The sequence below is a fragment of the Lissotriton helveticus genome, chromosome 5_1, assembly GCF_964261635.1.
Source record: "Lissotriton helveticus chromosome 5_1, aLisHel1.1, whole genome shotgun sequence".
Lineage (NCBI taxonomy): Eukaryota > Metazoa > Chordata > Amphibia > Caudata > Salamandridae > Lissotriton > Lissotriton helveticus.
In genome coordinates this window covers 1641971808-1641992841 of record NC_136065.1, presented here as the reverse complement: position 1 = coordinate 1641992841, position 21034 = coordinate 1641971808, and the positions used below count along the sequence as shown (strand labels likewise).

The following is a 21034-nucleotide window of genomic DNA, read 5'->3' as shown; positions in this document are numbered from 1 at the left end:
GGAACACTGTTTGATGGCATGACCTCGGAGCTAAGTTGCCGGGGTTCAAATCCCAGCTAGCAGTTCACCAATTTTTGAGATCCTGGGAAAATGAAGGGACCTCGATGTACATTGGTTTCATTCTCTCCGAAAACTGGTGATACCGAAGGTGATTCAGGTTGAGCCACTTAGGGCAAAAATACCAGTCACATCTTTTTAAGTAAAAATGAGCAGGGCTCCTTTCAGGAAAAAGGGCAGAGGTCGACCATCCTTTACAAAATATTTCTAGAAAACGGGACCAGATCATACATTTTACAGCAGAGGGCTTGATTTGGATATCCCGTCAAACGAAATAAAAATTCTGCTATATCCTATGTGATTTATATTTCGGTGGACCGGATATCCACCACCGTTGTGACAGAGTAACCCGTTCACCAGCATCTAAGTCAGACCCCTAGTTTTTCAATAAAATTAGCTAGTAATGCATAGATTTTTGAGATTATTCTGATAGGGAAGACATTGAACATTTAGATACTTGAGTATCTGCCATGATACCCTAAAGCATTACTTTTTAGCATCAGCAAATCATTTATGTGTACATGAAGCACTTGGATGTATAATTTTTTCAGGCCGTGGGAACCGACAATGTCTACGAGGGGGTTCATGTAGGTGTTGAACTAGGTGGTTCTGAGGGATGATCCTTGGGGTATGTCGCTTACAATTTTCTTGGGTTCATATATAAAGGGAGGCAGCCAGACGCTCTGTGTGCATTCTGTAAGGAATGAGGCAATCTGCTTTGGGGCCTTTTGCTGTATGCCGATGTTGTTGAGTCTGTTGAGGAGGTGTGGTCGGATATGGTGTTGAACGCAGCCGAGAGGTTAAGGAGGATTAAACCTACAGTCTCCCCATTGTTGAGAAGGGTTCTGATGTCATCTGTGGTAGCATTCAGCATAGTCTCTGAAATGTGGTTGGATCGAATCCCAATTGGGAGGCGTCAAGCAGGTAGTTTTGTTCCTGATATCCGGTGAGCTCTTGGTTGACGGCCTTTTCGAGTACGTTGTCATGGTAATGGAGAAAGGAGATTATTCGATAATATTTGAGTTTGCTGGGGTCAAAGCAGGATTTCTTTAGGAGGGGTCTGACCTCTGCGTGTTTCCAGCTGCCAGTGAAGGCTGCTGTGGTGATGGAAGTGTTGATGATGCTGGTGAGTTCCTTGCTGATTTGATTGGTTCTGAGGTTCAAAACCCAGCTGCAACAGGGGTCAGTGGGTGCCCCAGAGTGGATGGACGCCATGATGGCCATGGTGGTCTGTGTGGTCAGTGGAGGCCATGTGGTGATTGTTTGGCTGGCGTGTGCTGGTTGGCCGAGACTGTTGATGTTGAGCACAGTGGTTTGGGCGTCAAAGTTGTTAGTGGCGATCTTGCTGTGGTAGTCCGAGAGGTTGTATGAGAGTTCTTGAGAGGGGTGGATTGTGTTCTATGTGGCTGCTGGGTTAGAGAATTTCTTAATTATTTTTTATAGTTATTTCATAATGTAGGCTGCTGTATCGATGCAGGCTGTGATGGCTGATCTCTTGGCTTCCTTGATGCTCAGGTCGTAATTGCTGAGGGCTGCTTTGTGAGCGGCTCTGGCTGAGGGGTTTCTGGAAGAGTGTCATCATTTCTCGAGTCAGTAGCAGTTAGGCTTGGTGGTTCTGACCTCAGGGGTGTAACAGTCGGCTTGTTTTGAGATTTTGGTGTTTTTTGCTGGTTTTGTCGGGTGACACTTTTGATGCATTTGGTGAGCCATGCAGAGAAGTTCTGGGTGGCCTGTTCTAGATCTGATGAGGCATTGGGTTGGCTAGTACAGAGGGCCTATGTCCACTGTGTCTCTTTTACCTTGCGCCAGCTGCGGTGGGAGCTGTGATGCTTGCTGATGGTGTGCTGAGCACCAGAGCTGATATGAACGATGGCATGGTCAGACCAGGTGAGTTCTGTGATGTGGCTGAATTTGACTCTGTCTCTGGAGGTGGAGATAGAATTGAGTGTGTGCCCAGCTTTGTGCTTGAGTTCAGTGACCAGTCGGGTGAGGCCAATGTTGTTCAGGTTCTCCAGTAGGGTGCTAGAGTTAGAGTTGTTGGGCTAATCGATGTAGAAATTGAGGTCGCTGAGTAGGACACAGTGGTAGGAGTCAATGGCTAGGGGGGCGATGAGGTTGGAGATTGTATTGCAGAAATCTGGTCAAGGTCCCGGGTGTCTGTATACGAGGGTGCCTCTTATCGTTGTCTTGGCATTGGTCTGTAGTTGGAAGTTGAGGTAATCGATGGGAGGTGTGTGGTCTCACTTTGGTGGCGATTAATCGGATGGTTTCCTTGAAGATAATGGCAATGCCTCCACTGTGTTTGCTAGTGCAATTGCAGTGTATCATCTTGTAGCTGTCGGGGTTTCAGGAGATTGCTGTGGCCTGTTTGCAGAGGGATGCATTGGAGAATGTTCAGGTTGTATGTGGACTTTAGGGGAGGTGTGGTGTGGGATCTTGTGTAGATTGGTGATCTTGTATTGCATGAGAAACACCAATGGCGGCAGGTGAAGGGTCCTTTGGTTGCTTGTGGGGAAACGGTACAGCAGTTGTTGTTTCGGTGTGTGAGGTCTAGGTTCAGGAACTCCTCTGCAGTGTAGTGGAGGATGACGGGAGGGCCAAGTCTCGTGGTGCTGGGCATGATCCAGTTGAGGACAGGTACCGGCAGACATGCATTTTGCCTGCTGCACAGCTGCACTGCAGCCTCCATTAAGTAGGTCCTGAGTGGAGGGTCCCGTTCTGGGTGGCAGAAGAAGGGAAATGGCAGAAGGGGTAAGATGGTGGGAAGAATTAAGAAATGAGCAGAAAAGGCAAAACAGAGCAGAAAAAGGCAAACTAGAGTGCAGAAAAACAGAGCACAGAAAAACAAACAGAAACAGCCGAAACAGAGCAGTAAAGGGCAAAACAGAGAGCAGAAAAACAGAGCACAGAAAACAAGCAAAAAAAGTCAAAATGGAGCAGAAAAAGCCAAAACAGAGAGCAGAAAAACAGAGGGCAGAAAAACGAGCAAAAAAACTAAATAGAAGGCAAGAAACGAGCAGAGGAGGTTCAAGCAGAGGGCAAGCGGAGGGTAGCAGGTCTACAAGGCAGTAGTGGACTGCCGACGAGCTGGACGGGAGTACTGTTGCAGGGGGAGCAGGCATGACGACCTGCTCTTTATTTTATTATTTAAAACATAATTTAATATAACTTAAATAACTATTTCTAAGCAAAATATACCTAAACTACACAAACATAAGAAATTCAAAAGTTTTGGTTGCAAGTTAAAGTTAATTTGCACCCTGCCCAAACAGTACCATACATCACAGACCTCTGTATACAGTGTTGTGAACTCGCTAGCCAAACTACAGTCTTCTAATGAAAGCCACCAGTGCCCACATTGTAATATTCTTATAAGCACACTGCCCACCGGGGTGCCCATCAGGGAGTTCTGTCCTCGGTGTGAGGTTGGTGCTGAGCCTTACTCAGTGCTGAGCCACTGAAGGGCGAACCAGTACCTTACAGTCTCCCGGCCCGTTCTAGGCCCCTCCGTGGATACATTATGAGGCAGGTTGCAGTGTCCTTATTCTTGGAGGCTGCTGCTGCTTTGTCTCCCGCTTCTCACTCAGTTATAGCCACAGATGTAAAGATGAACGTTAGAGTCATAGGCTGCCCCCTAAGTGAAGTCTTCATGACATACATACAGAATTTTGGGCCATATGTTTCAAAGTGTCATTTTGCGATTCTAAAATTGCGATTTTTTGCGAATCGCTATTTGAGAATCGCAAAATGCTATGTATGTAGGATTTGCAATAAATGTTACAAATCCTACATATTCCTTAATTGCAAATCTCAAATTGCGATTCGCAATTAAGGAATACCTCCCCATTCATTCCTATGGGCCTAGAGGCCCATAGGAATGAATGGGAAGACATTCTCAAATTGCGATTAGCAATTTGCGAATCTTAAATTGAGAATGCAATTTCAAGGGTGCAGGGGTGTCCAAAGGACACCCTGTTGCACCCCTGAAATAAGCATGGGTGTACATGTGGCGCACATACATGCCCTACGGGCATGTATGTGCTTCACATAGCACTTTGAAAAATGCAAAAAAGTGCATTTTTCAAAGAAATCGCAAATTACCACCAACTTGAAGTTGGTGGTAATTTGCGATTCCTTAAGGCGAAATTGCACTTTTTTGGTGCTTCTTACACTGCACTTAAGGAATCGCAAAATTTGCGATTCCTTAATTGCAATCGCAAAATAAGGAATCGCAAATTTTGCTACATACATACCATTTAGCAAAAATGCGTTCGCAAACACCGAAATTCGGCGAATTTCGGCATTTGCGAATGCATTTGTGCTTGGTACATATGGCCCATAGCCAGAGGACGGGGATAGCCATTCTGCTCAGTCTGTAAACTGTATCCCCAAATCCAGTATCCCAAAGCCCACACCTGATAGGACAGAGAATGTTATATATCAGGTCTCAGCAGTTATACGGCCTTTTCTGGTACAGCTCAGCCCTCTCCTCTTCACATAACACAGCTCAGCAACTTGCCTTGCTGCGCTGCCTCAACTGTCAGTAAATCTAAGCTAGAATGTTTTACTGGAAGGGTAGGCTTCCTGTATAGGTCTTACACAAATGAGCATGCACACATCTGTGCACCATGGTGCAAAGGTTGTGCGTTACACTAGGCAGCATTTAAGAGCTTCAGTGCAGAGGAGTATAACTGTAGTAGGCCAGTTTAAATTAATACTTTGGTTGGTCTGTTGTGCTGTGCTAAAAATAATACATCAACCTCCCCCAAAGTGTTTTATCACCTCAGTCATTCTTTCCATTCGTGTGACACTGACCCTTTTTATTGCTTTTCTAAGCGGCTGAAGATAGTACAGATATGGCAGTGAGGAGAAGAATGTGACGCTTCCCATTGCTTACCTTTGCAGGTGGTCGTATGTTGCCTGATCATCATGCTTTAATGCCTGCAAACCAAAGAGATAGTATTAAGACGCCTTCAGAAGATACAAACCTGGATTGTATTGAGATGAGCAGTCTTACTCTGACTTTTGTTCTGCGGTATTTATTTTGTTTGTTTCCTCCATTCTATTTGCTCTATCGTTTCTTTTATAATATGTTATTGTTATGTTATGTTGTTGTATATTTGAAGTACATGAAAGGAGGCTTGTATTTCACACGGCACTGAATATGAGTGATTTCAGTAAGTGGATGAACAGTGGAATGGAATCTCCTACGCTCCTTGATCATAGGCTTCTACGAGCATCAGGACAAAGTGAGGACAGACCCTCTGTGTGAATACGGCCCTCTACCTGGTTTATAAAGCCGTTCATTGAGCTCATCTCAAACTGATGACTAGATAACCCTTCTTGTCTGAGTAGGAGTCTACGCTATTATTAGGGGTGGGCGGAATTCACGTAATCGCGTTATTCAAATCTTCGCGAAACGGTAAAAAATCTCCGCGACCACGCAGAAATTCCCCGCACATGCGGAATTGCTTGTTCGCGATGCTTTTTTACTGTTCACAATCACTGTTTGCATGCTCGGGGAGAAATATCTCGTGAACACGCATTTGAGAACGCGAGCAAGCAAAACATTTCACAAAGTTGTGGAACGCACAAATTTGGTTAATTTCGCGTTCTCCGCGGAACGCAAAAGTACCCAAATTCCGCGAACGGAACGGAATTTACCGCCCAGGCCTAGCTATTATACCCTACAATGAAGATCCATCTGTTAGTTGGGATACCTCTCAATGAAGGTGTCTCCTTGTGGAACGTCTCGCCTCTGAACAAGAATGAGGTATGGTCCACAGTCTACTTCCCTACAGCAGAGGTCCAAATGTAAGGCAGAATTGCTTTTAGTGAAGACAGACATCTTGTGGAACACCTCACCTCTAAGTATACAACTGGTGCTGTCAACACTCTACTCCCCTACAGAGGAAACCCAGCTGTAAGGCCGGATGCTTCTCAGGGAAGGTTGTCATCTTGTGGAACATCTAACCTTTGAGCACACACGTGGTGCCATGTCTTTGCTAGTTTCTAAAGATCTTAAATCACGTCTGGTAATATTTAGCTCTGCCTGTAAACAGTCCCTCTTTTTATTCCTACAGGCCAGTAATATTTAGCTCTTCCTGTAAACTGTCCCTCTTTTTATTCCTACAGCACCAAAAAGCCTTTGGATAGTTAAGTAAAATACATTGTTGCTACATGCGCAACCTTGCCCACCAGGAAATTACATTTGCTAAAACTCTTCTACAATCTATAAGGGAGAGTATCTTATCATGTCAGTTCACGAGATTCTGTTTTGTAAGCTTAGATATCCATGACAGAGTAATCCAGAACCAAGGCCTTACTAACCACCCACTGCATTGTGATTTCCTTACAGAGGTGACCTAATTCAGGAGGTGTCAAGCAATAACATTTATCTAAGCAATCAGAAACACCATTCTGTGCTGAGAGACACTGTACATTTGTCTTACCATGTAAGGGTGGTCTGCATCAGGGGACTGCGCCTGGGGAAAAAAAGAGAAGAAGTGGTCACCAGATGACTAGATGAAGAGAGAACAGCCATACCACACCTCTGGTCACCAGGTGACTAGATGAAGAGAGAGCAGCCATACCCTTCTCTGGTCACCAGATGACTAGATGAAGAGAGAACAGCCATACCCCACCCCTGGTCACCAGGTGACTAGATGAAGAGAGAACAGCCATACCCCACCCCTGGTCACCAGGTGACTAGATGAAGAGAGAGCAGCCAAACCCCACCTCTGGTCACTAGGTGACTAGATGAAGAGAGAACAGCCATACCCCACCTCTGGTCACCAGGTGACCAGAAGAAGAGAGAGCAGCCATACCCCACCTCTGGTCACCAGGTGACTAGATAAAGAGAGAGCAGCCATACCCCACCTCTGGTCACCAGGTGACTAGATGAAGAGAGAACAGCCATACCCCACCCCTGGTCCCCAGGTGACTAGATGATTAGAGAGCAGCCATACCCCACCCCTGGTCCCCAGGTGACTAGATGAAGAGAGAACAGCCATACCCCACCCCTGGTCACCAGGTGACTAGATGAAGAGAGAACAGCCATACCCCACCCCTGGTCACCAGGTGACTAGATGAAGAGAGAGCAGCCATACCCCACCCTTGGTCCCCAGGTGACTAGATGAAGAGAGAACAGCCATACCCCACCTCCGGTCACTAGGTGACTAGATGAAGAGAGAACAGCCATACCCCACCTCTGGTCACCAGGTGACCAGAAGAAGAGAGAGCAGCCATACCATACCTCTGGTCACCAGATGACTAGATATAAAGGGAGAGCAGCCATACCACACCTCTGTCACCAGATGACTAGATGAAGAGAGAGCAGCCATACCCCACCTCTGGTCACCAGATGACTAGATATAAAGGGAGAGCAGCCATACCACACCTCTGGTCACCAGGTGACTAGATGAAGAGAGAGTAGCCATACCCCACCTCTGGTCACCAGGTGACTAGATATAAAGGGAGAGCAGCCAGACCACACCTCTGGTCACCAGGTGACTAGATATAAAGGGAGAGCAGCCATACCCGGCCTCTGTCACCAGATGACTAGATGAAGAGAGAGCAGCCATACCCCACCTCTGGTCACCAGATGACTAGATAGAAAGGGAGAGCAGCCATACCCCACCTCTGGTCACCAGATGACTAGATGAAGAGAGAGCAGCCATACCCCACCTTTGGTCACCAGGTGACTAGATATAAAGGGAGAGCAGCCATACCCCACCTCTGGTCACCAGATGACTAGATGAAGAGAGAAAAGCCATACCCCACCGCTGGTCACCAGATGACTAGATATAAAGGGAGAGCAGCCATACCACACCTCTGTCACCAGATGACTAGATGAAGAGAGAGCAGCCATACCCCACCCTTGGTCACCAGGTGACTAGATAATAAGGGAGAGCAGCCATACCAGACCTCTGTCACCAGATGACCAGATGAAGAGAAAGCAGCCATACCACACCTCTGGTCACCAGATGACTAGATATAGAGAGAGAGCAGCCATACCCTACCTCTGGTCACCAGATAACTAGATGAAGAGACAGCAGCCATACCCCACCCCTGGTCACTAGACGACTAGATATAAAGGGAGAGCAGCCATACCACATCTCTGTCACCAGATGACTAGATGAAGAGAGAGCAGCCATACCCCACCCCTGGTCACCAGATGACTAGATGAAGAGAGAGCAGCCATACCCCACCTCTGGTCACCAGATAACTAGATGAAGAGAGAGCAGCCATACCCCACCTCTGGTCACCAGGTGACTATATATGAAGGGAGAGCAGCCATAACCCACCTCTGGTCACCAGGTGCCTAGATATAAAGGGAGAGCAGCCATACCCCACCTCTGGTCACCAGTTGACTAGATGAAGAGAGAGCAGCCATACCCCACCTCTGGTCACCAGGTGACCAGATGAAGAGAGAGCAGCCATACCCCACCTCTGGTCATCAGATGACTAGATATAAAGGGAGAGCAGCCATACCCCACCTCTGGTCCCCAGGTGACTAGATGAAGAGAGAACAGCCATACCCCACTTCTGGTCACCAGGTCACCAGATGAAGAGAGTGCAGCCATACCTCACCTCTGGTCACCAGATTACTAGATATAAAGGGAGAGCAGCCACACCCCACCTCTGGTCACCAGGTGACTAGATGAAGACCGAACAGCCATACCCCACCTCTGGTCACCAGGTGACTAGATATAAAGGGAGAGCAGCCATATCCCACCTCTGGTCAGCAGGTGACTAGATGAAGAGAGAGCAGCCATACTGAACCTCTGGTCACCAGGTGACTAGATATGAAAGGATAGCAGCCATACCCCACCTCTGGTCACCAGATGACTAGATATAAAGGGAGAGCAGCCATACCACACCTCTGATCAGCAGATGACTAGATGAAGAGAAAGCAGCCATACCACACCTCTGGTCACCAGATGACTAGATATAGAGAGAGAGCAGCCATACCCTACCACTGGTCACCAGATAACTAGATGAAGAGACAGCAGCCATACCCCACCCCTGGTCACTAGATGACTAGATATAAAGGGAGAGCAGCCATACCACATCTCTGTCACCAGATGACTAGATGAAGAGAGAGCAGCTATACCCCACCCCTGGTCACCAGATGACTAGATGAAGAGAGAGCAGCCAGACCACACCTCTGGTCACCAGGTGACTAGATATAAAGGGAGAACAGCCATACCCGGCCTCTGTCACCAGATGACTAGATGAAGAGAGAGCAGCCATACCGCACCTCTGGTCACCAGATGACTAGATATAAAGGGAGAGCAGCCATACCACACCTCTGTCCATCAGGTGACTAGATGAAGAGAGAGTAGCCATACCCTACCTCTGGTCACCAGATGACTAGATATAAAGGGAGAGCAGCCATACCACACCTCTGGTCACCAGGTGACTAGATTAAGAGAGAGTAGCCATACCCCACCTCAGGTCACCAGGTGACTAGATATAAAGGGAGAGCAGCCAGACCACACCTCTGGTCACCAGGTGACAAGATATAAAGGGAGAGCAGCCATACCCGGCCTCTGTCACCAGATGACTAGATGAAGAGAGAGCAGCCATACCCCACCTCTGGTCACCAGATGACTAGATGAAGAGAGAGCAGCCATACCCCACCTCTGGTCACCAGGTGACAAGATATAAAGGGAGAGCAGCCATACCCAACCTCTGGTCACCAGATGACTAGATGAAGAGAGAGCAGCCATACCCCACCTCTGGTCACCAGATGACTAGATGAAGAGAGAAAAGCCATACCCCACCACTGGTCACCAGATGACTAGATATAAAGGGAGAGCAGCCATACCACACCTCTGTCACCAGATGACTAGATGAAGAGAGAGCAACCAAACCCCACCCTTGGTCACCAGGTGACTAGATAATAAGGGAGAGCAGCCATACCACACCTCTGTCACCAGATGACCAGATGAAGAGAAAGCAGCCATACCACACCTCTGGTCACCAGATGACTAGATATAGAAAGAGAGCAGCCATACGCTACCTCTGGTCACCAGATAACTAGATGAAGAGACAGCAGCCATACCCCACCCCTGGTCACTAGATGACTAGATATAAAGGGAGAGCAGCCATACCACATCTCTGTCACCAGATGACTAGAGGAAGAGAGAGCAGCCATACCCCACCCCTGGTCACCAGATGACTAGATGAAGAGAGAGCAGCCATACCCAACCTCTGGTCACCAGATAACTAGATGAAGAGAGAGCAGCCATACCCCACCTCTGGCCACCAGGTGACCATATATAAAGGGAGAGCAGCCATACCCCACCTCTGGTCACCAGGTGACTAGATATAAAGGGAGAGCAGCCATAAGAGAGAGCAGCCATACCCCACCTCTGGTCATCAGATGACTAGACATGAGTCCCTTGCTCACTGCACCATCAGGATTCAAGCAAGCCGGGCCGAAGACGGCTGCAATGCCAGAAACCGGTCCCCGGAAGCTTGTTTCCTTTCCAGTGAAGAATTGGCTTGGTAGTTTGGTCTGCCCTGTTCCCATGATCCATCGGGCCAGGGACAGACTAATTTGCATATAGCCAGGTTCTAAACTGGGATGGTGCAGTGAGCTAAAAAACGGTGATGGATCAAGCCCTGATCTGTTGACTGGGTAGGAGTGTTCTGATTAACTCAGATACTCTGTCCATCACCACCCCCTTTTTGAAATTATTTTGGCCACCATGAGTGTGGAAGTGTATGCTCAGACATGAGTCCCTTGCTCACTGCACCATCAGGATTCAAGCAAGCCGGGCCGAAGACGGCTGTAATGCCAGAAACCGGTCCCCGGAAGCTTGTTTCCTTTCCAGTGATGAATTGGCTTGGTAGTTTGGTCTGCCCTGTTCCCATGATCCACTGGGCCAGGGACAGACTAATTTGCATATAGCCAGGTTCTAAACTGGGATGGTGCAGTGAGCTAAAAAACGGTGATGGATCAATCCCTGATCTGTTGACTGGGTAGGAGTGTTCTGATTAACTCAGATACTCTGTCCATCACCACCCTCTTTTTGAAATTATTTTGGCCACCATGACTGTGGAAGTGTATGCTCAGACATGAGTCCCTTGCTCACTGCACCATCAGGATTCAAGCAAACCGGGCCGAAGACGGCTGTAATGCCAGAAACCGGTCCCCGGAAGCTTGTTTCCTTTCCAGTGAAGAATTGGCTTGGTAGTTTGGTCTGCCCTGTTCCCATGATCCACTGGGCCAGGGACAGACTAATTTGCATATAGCCAGGTTCTAAACTGGGATGGTGCAGTGAGCTAAAAAACGGTGATGGATCAAGCCCTGATCTGTTGACTGGGTAGGAGTGTTCTGATTAACTCAGATACTCTGTCCATCACCACCCCCTTTTTGAAATTATTTTGGCCACCATGAGTGTGGAAGGGTATGCTCAGACATGAGTCCCTTGCTCACTGCACCATCAGGATTCAAGCAAGCCGGGCCGAAGACGGCTGTAATGCCAGAAACCGGTCCCCGGAAGCTTGTTTCCTTTCCAGTGAAGAATTGGCTTGGTAGTTTGGTCTGCCCTGTTCCCATGATCCACTGGGCCAGGGACAGACTAATTTGCATATAGCCAGGTTCTAAACTGGGATGGTGCAGTGAGCTAAAAAACGGTGATGGATCAAGCCCTGATCTGTTGACTGGGTAGGAGTGTTCTGATTAACTCAGATACTCTGTCCATCACCACCCCCTTTTTGAAATTATTTTGGCCACCATGAGTGTGGAAGGGTATGCTCAGACATGAGTCCCTTGCTCACTGCACCATCAGGATTCAAGCAAGCCGGGCCGAAGACGGCTGTAATGCCAGAAACCGGTCCCCGGAAGCTTGTTTCCTTTCCAGTGAAGAATTGGCTTGGTAGTTTGGTCTGCCCTGTTCCCATGATCCACTGGGCCAGGGACAGACTAATTTGCATATAGCCAGGTTCTAAACTGGGATGGTGCAGTGAGCTAAAAAACGGTGATGGATCAAGCCCTGATCTGTTGACTGGGTAGGAGTGTTCTGATTAACTCAGATACTCTGTCCATCACCACCCCCTTTTTGAAATTATTTTGGCCACCATGAGTGTGGAAGGGTATGCTCAGACATGAGTCCCTTGCTCACTGCACCATCAGGATTCAAGCAAGCCGGGCCGAAGACGGCTGTAATGCCAGAAACCGGTCCCCGGAAGCTTGTTTCCTTTCCAGTGAAGAATTGGCTTGGTAGTTTGGTCTGCCCTGTTCCCATGATCCACTGGGCCAGGGACAGACTAATTTGCATATAGCCAGGTTCTAAACTGGGATGGTGCAGTGAGCTAAAAAACGGTGATGGATCAAGCCCTGATCTGTTGACTGGGTAGGAGTGTTCTGATTAACTCAGATACTCTGTCCATCACCACCCCCTTTTTGAAATTATTTTGGCCACCATGAGTGTGGAAGGGTATGCTCAGACATGAGTCCCTTGCTCACTGCACCATCAGGATTCAAGCAAGCCGGGCCGAAGACGGCTGTAATGCCAGAAACCGGTCCCCGGAAGCTTGTTTCCTTTCCAGTGAAGAATTGGCTTGGTAGTTTGGTCTGCCCTGTTCCCATGATCCACTGGGCCAGGGACAGACTAATTTGCATATAGCCAGGTTCTAAACTGGGATGGTGCTGTGAGCTAAAAAACGGTGATGGATCAAGCCCTGATCTGTTGACTGGGTAGGAGTGTTCTGATTAACTCAGATACTCTGTCCATCACCACCCCCTTTTTGAAATTATTTTGGCCACCATGAGTGTGGAAGGGTATGCTCAGACATGAGTCCCTTGCTCACTGCACCATCAGGATTCAAGCAAGCCGGGCCGAAGACGGCTGTAATGCCAGAAACCGGTCCCCGGAAGCTTGTTTCCTTTCCAGTGAAGAATTGGCTTGGTAGTTTGGTCTGCCCTGTTCCCATGATCCACTGGGCCAGGGACAGACTAATTTGCATATAGCCAGGTTCTAAACTGGGATGGTGCAGTGAGCTAAAAAACGGTGATGGATCAAGCCCTGATCTGTTGACTGGGTAGGAGTGTTCTGATTAACTCAGATACTCTGTCCATCACCACCCCCTTTTTGAAATTATTTTGGCCACCATGAGTGTGGAAGGGTATGCTCAGACATGAGTCCCTTGCTCACTGCACCATCAGGATTCAAGCAAGCCGGGCCGAAGACGGCTGTAATGCCAGAAACCGGTCCCCGGAAGCTTGTTTCCTTTCCAGTGAAGAATTGGCTTGGTAGTTTGGTCTGCCCTGTTCCCATGATCCACTGGGCCAGGGACAGACTAATTTGCATATAGCCAGGTTCTAAACTGGGATGGTGCAGTGAGCTAAAAAACGGTGATGGATCAAGCCCTGATCTGTTGACTGGGTAGGAGTGTTCTGATTAACTCAGATACTCTGTCCATCACCACCCCCTTTTTGAAATTATTTTGGCCACCATGAGTGTGGAAGGGTATGCTCAGACATGAGTCCCTTGCTCACTGCACCATCAGGATTCAAGCAAGCCGGGCCGAAGACGGCTGTAATGCCAGAAACCGGTCCCCGGAAGCTTGTTTCCTTTCCAGTGAAGAATTGGCTTGGTAGTTTGGTCTGCCCTGTTCCCATGATCCACTGGGCCAGGGACAGACTAATTTGCATATAGCCAGGTTCTAAACTGGGATGGTGCAGTGAGCTAAAAAACGGTGATGGATCAAGCCCTGATCTGTTGACTGGGTAGGAGTGTTCTGATTAACTCAGATACTCTGTCCATCACCACCCCCTTTTTGAAATTATTTTGGCCACCATGAGTGTGGAAGGGTATGCTCAGACATGAGTCCCTTGCTCACTGCACCATCAGGATTCAAGCAAGCCGGGCCGAAGACGGCTGTAATGCCAGAAACCGGTCCCCGGAAGCTTGTTTCCTTTCCAGTGAAGAATTGGCTTGGTAGTTTGGTCTGCCCTGTTCCCATGATCCACTGGGCCAGGGACAGACTAATTTGCATATAGCCAGGTTCTAAACTGGGATGGTGCTGTGAGCTAAAAAACGGTGATGGATCAAGCCCTGATCTGTTGACTGGGTAGGAGTGTTCTGATTAACTCAGATACTCTGTCCATCACCACCCCCTTTTTGAAATTATTTTGGCCACCATGAGTGTGGAAGGGTATGCTCAGACATGAGTCCCTTGCTCACTGCACCATCAGGATTCAAGCAAGCCGGGCCGAAGACGGCTGTAATGCCAGAAACCGGTCCCCGGAAGCTTGTTTCCTTTCCAGTGAAGAATTGGCTTGGTAGTTTGGTCTGCCCTGTTCCCATGATCCACTGGGCCAGGGACAGACTAATTTGCATATAGCCAGGTTCTAAACTGGGATGGTGCAGTGAGCTAAAAAACGGTGATGGATCAAGCCCTGATCTGTTGACTGGGTAGGAGTGTTCTGATTAACTCAGATACTCTGTCCATCACCACCCCCTTTTTGAAATTATTTTGGCCACCATGAGTGTGGAAGGGTATGCTCAGACATGAGTCCCTTGCTCACTGCACCATCAGGATTCAAGCAAGCCGGGCCGAAGACGGCTGTAATGCCAGAAACCGGTCCCCGGAAGCTTGTTTCCTTTCCAGTGAAGAATTGGCTTGGTAGTTTGGTCTGCCCTGTTCCCATGATCCACTGGGCCAGGGACAGACTAATTTGCATATAGCCAGGTTCTAAACTGGGATGGTGCAGTGAGCTAAAAAACGGTGATGGATCAAGCCCTGATCTGTTGACTGGGTAGGAGTGTTCTGATTAACTCAGATACTCTGTCCATCACCACCCCCTTTTTGAAATTATTTTGGCCACCATGAGTGTGGAAGGGTATGCTCAGACATGAGTCCCTTGCTCACTGCACCATCAGGATTCAAGCAAGCCGGGCCGAAGACGGCTGTAATGCCAGAAACCGGTCCCCGGAAGCTTGTTTCCTTTCCAGTGAAGAATTGGCTTGGTAGTTTGGTCTGCCCTGTTCCCATGATCCACTGGGCCAGGGACAGACTAATTTGCATATAGCCAGGTTCTAAACTGGGATGGTGCAGTGAGCTAAAAAACGGTGATGGATCAAGCCCTGATCTGTTGACTGGGTAGGAGTGTTCTGATTAACTCAGATACTCTGTCCATCACCACCCCCTTTTTGAAATTATTTTGGCCACCATGAGTGTGGAAGGGTATGCTCAGACATGAGTCCCTTGCTCACTGCACCATCAGGATTCAAGCAAGCCGGGCCGAAGACGGCTGTAATGCCAGAAACCGGTCCCCGGAAGCTTGTTTCCTTTCCAGTGAAGAATTGGCTTGGTAGTTTGGTCTGCCCTGTTCCCATGATCCACTGGGCCAGGGACAGACTAATTTGCATATAGCCAGGTTCTAAACTGGGATGGTGCTGTGAGCTAAAAAACGGTGATGGATCAAGCCCTGATCTGTTGACTGGGTAGGAGTGTTCTGATTAACTCAGATACTCTGTCCATCACCATCCCCTTTTTGAAATTATTTTGGCCACCATGAGTGTGGAAGGGTATGCTCAGACATGAGTCCCTTGCTCACTGCACCATCAGGATTCAAGCAAGCCGGGCCGAAGACGGCTGTAATGCCAGAAACCGGTCCCCGGAAGCTTGTTTCCTTTCCAGTGAAGAATTGGCTTGGTAGTTTGGTCTGCCCTGTTCCCATGATCCACTGGGCCAGGGACAGACTAATTTGCATATAGCCAGGTTCTAAACTGGGATGGTGCAGTGAGCTAAAAAACGGTGATGGATCAAGCCCTGATCTGTTGACTGGGTAGGAGTGTTCTGATTAACTCAGATACTCTGTCCATCACCACCCCCTTTTTGAAATTATTTTGGCCACCATGAGTGTGGAAGGGTATGCTCAGACATGAGTCCCTTGCTCACTGCACCATCAGGATTCAAGCAAGCCGGGCCGAAGACGGCTGTAATGCCAGAAACCGGTCCCCGGAAGCTTGTTTCCTTTCCAGTGAAGAATTGGCTTGGTAGTTTGGTCTGCCCTGTTCCCATGATCCACTGGGCCAGGGACAGACTAATTTGCATATAGCCAGGTTCTAAACTGGGATGGTGCAGTGAGCTAAAAAACGGTGATGGATCAAGCCCTGATCTGTTGACTGGGTAGGAGTGTTCTGATTAACTCAGATACTCTGTCCATCACCACCCCCTTTTTGAAATTATTTTGGCCACCATGAGTGTGGAAGGGTATGCTCAGACATGAGTCCCTTGCTCACTGCACCATCAGGATTCAAGCAAGCCGGGCCGAAGACGGCTGTAATGCCAGAAACCGGTCCCCGGAAGCTTGTTTCCTTTCCAGTGAAGAATTGGCTTGGTAGTTTGGTCTGCCCTGTTCCCATGATCCACTGGGCCAGGGACAGACTAATTTGCATATAGCCAGGTTCTAAACTGGGATGGTGCAGTGAGCTAAAAAACGGTGATGGATCAAGCCCTGATCTGTTGACTGGGTAGGAGTGTTCTGATTAACTCAGATACTCTGTCCATCACCACCCCCTTTTTGAAATTATTTTGGCCACCATGAGTGTGGAAGGGTATGCTCAGACATGAGTCCCTTGCTCACTGCACCATCAGGATTCAAGCAAGCCGGGCCGAAGACGGCTGTAATGCCAGAAACCGGTCCCCGGAAGCTTGTTTCCTTTCCAGTGAAGAATTGGCTTGGTAGTTTGGTCTGCCCTGTTCCCATGATCCACTGGGCCAGGGACAGACTAATTTGCATATAGCCAGGTTCTAAACTGGGATGGTGCAGTGAGCTAAAAAACGGTGATGGATCAAGCCCTGATCTGTTGACTGGGTAGGAGTGTTCTGATTAACTCAGATACTCTGTCCATCACCACCCCCTTTTTGAAATTATTTTGGCCACCATGAGTGTGGAAGGGTATGCTCAGACATGAGTCCCTTTCTCACTGCCCCATCAGGATTCAAGCAAGCCGGGCCGAAGACGGCTGTAATGCCAGAAACCGGTCCCCGGAAGCTTGTTTCCTTTCCAGTGAAGAATTGGCTTGGTAGTTTGGTCTGCCCTGTTCCCATGATCCACTGGGCCAGGGACAGACTAATTTGCATATAGCCAGGTTCTAAACTGGGATGGTGCTGTGAGCTAAAAAACGGTGATGGATTGTTATATAGCTCCTATATATCCTTATATCGTGTTAAGTTAGCATAGGTACATTTGAGATTTAAACGCCATTTTTTCCTTTCTTGCAACTTCTGCACACGACCCTTAATTGTTGACTTAGCTTTCAACCTAGTTGTTTGCCGTGGTGTATGTGAGAATAATATGTTATTGCTCTGATATCAGTTTTGTTTAATAAACCATGTCTGCACGGTGAGTGCTGAAGTTTCAGGAGCAACACGATATGGAATTGTTATGAGGTCTGATCTCCACGCCTTCATAGTCATAACACAAGTGCAGCCTTTGCCAACTTGGGCTTGAGGCGGGATTGATATTGCTTTGCACGAGAATTGTTAACACACTTGATGCGGTGCACATGCAGAAAGAGCTGGTGTATGCTGATGTGATTCCTTCATGCTAGGACACTAAGGTATGGGCCCGCCCTAAAACAACCCAAAGAGACCTTCTTAGCTAATAATATAATATATGTGTTAGGGAGGGTGAGATATAAGTGTTGTTAACTCTTATTCATTACAGCATGTTAACATGCTGTCACCATTCGCTTTTTATGTCTTAGTAACTATGCTGATAATTTTGCTACTGATAATAAGTATACTTGTATTATCTAAGATACTGCGCCTGAGAAGACGGCATTAGTAAATAAACATTTCAAATGCACATGTGTCCTCTTTACTCCATGTTCTGGTTTGTAATGATAATATAACGAAAGAGTGTTCATGAGTCCCACGTACCCTGAGGTACTGTAAGTTCATGTTCTGGTTTGTCTAAACATTGGAAGTTTGATATGTCCAATGAGACACTGTAGCTAGCTCGGTAAGGGGTGAGTTGGTTGCTAAGGTAAGTTTTGGGACACCCTAATTTGCCGAGGTTCCACTCCTCTGTGCACAGTTCTGTGTGAGTACAGAAACCCTGCAACATGGCGCCCAACGGTTTCGGTGGTCTTATATCATGACACTCGAGTAGTTTATCGTTCATGCCTTAACCCCTTCACATCCGTTTCCGGAAAACGGGGTGTCGGTGAAACCTACCTATTTTTTGAAATAGGTCTTTATTCAAGCTTGATTCTTTCTTAAACGGTTTCTTTGAATTACTACCCAGTTGTGCTACAAAGTATTCTTTGTGTGTTCTTGTTTCCGGTGTTGTCATGGCGGCGGTGGCTATTGCACCGCACAATTGGCAGAGCTTCGTGCTCTATTACTAGCGTTAGAGTACGCAGATCCAAGTGTTACTACTCTAATTGTAAGTGATTCTTACTACTGTGTCCAGTCTTACAATGAAAACTTGTTCTTTTGGATTCAAAATGATTTTCATGATTCCAAGGGTAGCACAATAAAACATAAAATGATCTGGGTTCGAGTGGCAGAGCTTAAGGCTATGTTGCCACTCGTTTATGTGATTCATACTCTCGGTCATCAGCGCGTAGGAGTTCACGCTGTTGGCAACTCGCTTGCTGATGAAGCAGCGAAATCAGCAGTATCTACATACTTAGTTGCAGCAGTTACTAGGTCTAAAACCAAGATTGATAGCGACATCTTGGCAGCGATTGCTGCCTCTGAGAAGGGAAGTAAACATCCTGCGGGATTCCCTTCGAAGTATAAATACCACTTAAGTCCCGAAAAGGTTCCTTTTGTGACAATTCCTGATGTTGGGGAACGGCTGATTCCCAACTCGGATCGCAGAGCAGACTTGATTACAGCGGCTCATGAAGGTGTGGCGTCTGCGCATGCGGGCGTCTCGGCCACTGTAACTCAATTACAACTACGTTTCTGGTGGCGGGGACTGTACAAACAGACGCGTGATTATGTCCTTCTTTGTGACATATGCCAGCAGATTAAACCTTCAACTGCTACGCGTCCGCCACAGACTCAGTTGTACATTTCTAATAAACCGCTAGGTTGTGTTTATTTAGATCACTGCGGTCCTTTTTCATCTGATACTGCATATAAGTACATCTTAGTAGCAGTTGACTCATGCACACGCTTTGTGTGGGTATGGCCACATCGCAGCGCTGATTCACGGACTGTCATTAGAGATTTGCGTATCTTTATAGGGATTTTTGCCTGTGGTACCTTCCATTCGGATCAGGGTCCGGCTTTCGCCTCTAAGGCGTATAAGGATGCCATGACTTCGATGGGGGTTCAAGTCAAGTTTTCATCACCCTACAGACCTGAGGGTAATAGTGTAGTTGAACGAATGAACCGTGATTTAAAGCAATCTTTGACAGCCCGAGTTATAGGCACTGGCAGAAACTGGCTGGCTCACCTCTATGGCGTGCAGCGTGCTCTTAATAATCTCCCTAGAAGGTCTCTGGGTGGGCGGACCCCATACGAAATGCTCTTTGGCATCAAGATGTACGTCCCTGACCTTGACGGTCTAGACTCTGTGGTTCGCGCCACTTCCTTTGACGCAGATGAACATTGCAATGTTTTACAGAATCTACAAAAGACCAGAGACAGTCTTGCAAAGGAACATTTGCCCTCCACATCGGATGATGCGTTGCAGATCCCGGTAGTTGGCTGGCTACCCCAAGTTGGAGAACTGGTTCGAGAGAAGATCGACAACAAGAAAGAGGTGGCCTTGAGCTCGGCCCGTGAAACCTTCGTGCTTCACATTGCTAACACGCGTACGGAGGTTCAGGCTCTTTTAAATACTGATTTGCCTTTGCATTTCGGAGCCATGGTTCGTTCTATCTTTAACGCATCCTCCACAACGGGCCTAGCACATTTTTTTAAAGTTGTTAGCGGTGGACTCGTGACTTCCTTTGAGAAGATTTTTGGAGTCATCCCTGCCTTCTTCCATTCTATTTTTTCATCCTTATTTGGAGGGTTCCCGTTTTTACTTGCATTAGCGGCTGGCGCTTTGGTGGTTTTCTGCCTTTTTAAATATGGATGCCCTTCCTGTGCAAGACCACGCTCAACTGCTACTGACGCGGTTTCGCAACCGCATGCTTGATTATTATGGCACACTGCCGTTGGCGACTCTAAGCACGGCGTTTGGATTATCTTTTCGGTTCTCCTATTTCACCTGTGTCCAGCCTGTATTTCGCTGCCTGACCTGTGATTTCCTTTGGGCCATTGATTTGTGTCTCTGCGGACCGATATCTTCTGACGTCGATTTTGATCAACTGATGAGTCCTATCATTGCTCACGAGTTGGTTTGTTCTGACGAAAGGATTATGGCCTTGGCGGTGGCACATGGACTAATGGGTCCCTGGGATGTGTTGTCGGCAGCGCAAAATTTCTTGGAACGAAGTTTTCTTGAAAACCCACCGAGTTGTCCTCTGATGGTTATAGAGGATCCGGTGCTGGGAGATCACGTATGTTCCTTTCATCTTTTAAATTGGATGGCTGAACTGTTTTCGGATGAGGACAGTGACTTCCTCCTGGAGGCTGTTGCAGCTTACTTTTCATATACAGTCTTATCATAAACACTGCCTCGAATTGACATGCTGATTAATAGCATTTCCTTGCTTTTATTGACTTTTGGTCAAGACATGTTATTTTTTGCTTGCCTATTGGCTTGAGCCACATTATACTTGTGGGCTATTTTGTAACATTAGTTTTTATAATTGAATTTTTATTCTTGCTCGTTTATTGTTGGATTCTGCTCTCATGTGATGGCACTTCTGTTATCTTATTTAGTCCGTTCTCGGATCATGGGGGGGTGTTATATAGCTCCTATATATCCTTATATCGTGTTAAGTTAGCATAGGTACATTTGAGATTTAAACGCCATTTTTTCCTTTCTTGCAACTTCTGCACACGACCCTTAATTGTTGACTTAGCTTTCAACCTAGTT

At 47.6% G+C, this 21034-nt stretch overlaps 1 long non-coding RNA gene across 1 annotated transcript in view; it reads right to left on the bottom strand.

Annotated features, from left to right (window-relative positions):
- LOC144753748 (uncharacterized) overlaps positions 1 to 21034 on the bottom strand; it is a 57002-nt gene that overhangs the window by 2636 nt on the left and 33332 nt on the right. Inside the window, exons 2-3 of the long non-coding RNA XR_013594507.1 lie at positions 6510 to 6542; positions 4955 to 4998 (exon numbers count right to left, since the gene is read on the bottom strand). This is a non-coding gene — a long non-coding RNA (uncharacterized LOC144753748). The remainder of the gene's footprint in view (positions 1 to 4954; positions 4999 to 6509; positions 6543 to 21034) is intronic.